This window comes from Aphanomyces invadans (genome assembly GCF_000520115.1).
Source record: "Aphanomyces invadans strain NJM9701 unplaced genomic scaffold supercont1.45, whole genome shotgun sequence".
In the NCBI taxonomy this organism is placed as follows: domain Eukaryota; phylum Oomycota; class Saprolegniomycetes; order Saprolegniales; family Verrucalvaceae; genus Aphanomyces; species Aphanomyces invadans.
Genome location: NW_008580190.1, coordinates 301,941 through 303,030, shown reverse-complemented (window position 1 = coordinate 303,030; position 1,090 = coordinate 301,941).

Below are 1,090 nucleotides of genomic sequence, written 5' to 3'. Positions count from 1 at the left end.
CGAGAGCTGACAACGAAAGCACTTGAGCTACACGCCGAGCCATGCTCGTGCGAGGAGGATTCAATAATGGACAGACGCGGTCGTGGTGCTTACATGCGGCGGAGACTCGCAGCCGTCGGGTCAATGTCTGCGCCGTACTTGGCCGCAAGTCAACGAGGAACAGTCACGGCACCTCCGTCGGATAAACTTGTCACAACCATCCAATCCAGCCATGCTCAAGGCATGCACTGCGCCTCTGGCTTACATATCAGGTAGGGAACCATACCGTAGCTATCGCATCGCCCGTGCGGCGTGGTGGGCTCGGGGTGGCATTGTTGGCGGTCTAGAAGGGAGGCGCGCAGGGTTCTCTCGCACGTCAGGGAGTGTGGCAATGATTTGACGGGTAGACGAGCAAAACTCACGTCGTGGCGGATTCGACGGGGGGAGGGGTATACACTAGCAGCACTCTTTCAACCAGGACAGGCTCAAGGGGATGAAAAAACACCCACAGAGCGCGCCGGACCGACGTCGACTTGGATGCCAACGATGGTGACGACTTCAAAAGAGATTTCATGGACGTGGAGCCCCCCGACCACGTACACGACTGTGATCTGGACAGCGTGCACATCGCGATTCGGGACATTCGGAACGCGTTGGACACGATATCGTCAACAGCGCAGCGAGGGTGACGCTGTCGTTGCCTGCCCATTGAAAATTTCCCCCGAGAGAGGGCCCTGGCCCCACGATTCGACTGACGAGGGCCAACACAACGAAGTGAGAGAGGGCCAGCGCCCCCTTCGGTGGACACTTTCATCCAGCGCCGATTTGTTCCTACACAGCGGATTTGTCCGGCGGCGGCTCGTTAGTAGTTGACCATGGCAGCCGCCGTCGACCCGACGGCGTCTATGCCACCCAATGGCATTGTGCTGTTTCATGTCACGTCATAGCTGCCGCCATCGAATTCCTCATGTGGAGAGCCCCCGCCGGGTCATTTCTACTCAATCACACCCAATGCCTCAACAACCCCATCACCTCGTCGCCGCGACACTGCTCGTGTTTGCAGCAGCTGCGCATGCCCACGACGACCACGATGAATCGGAACATGCCGCCG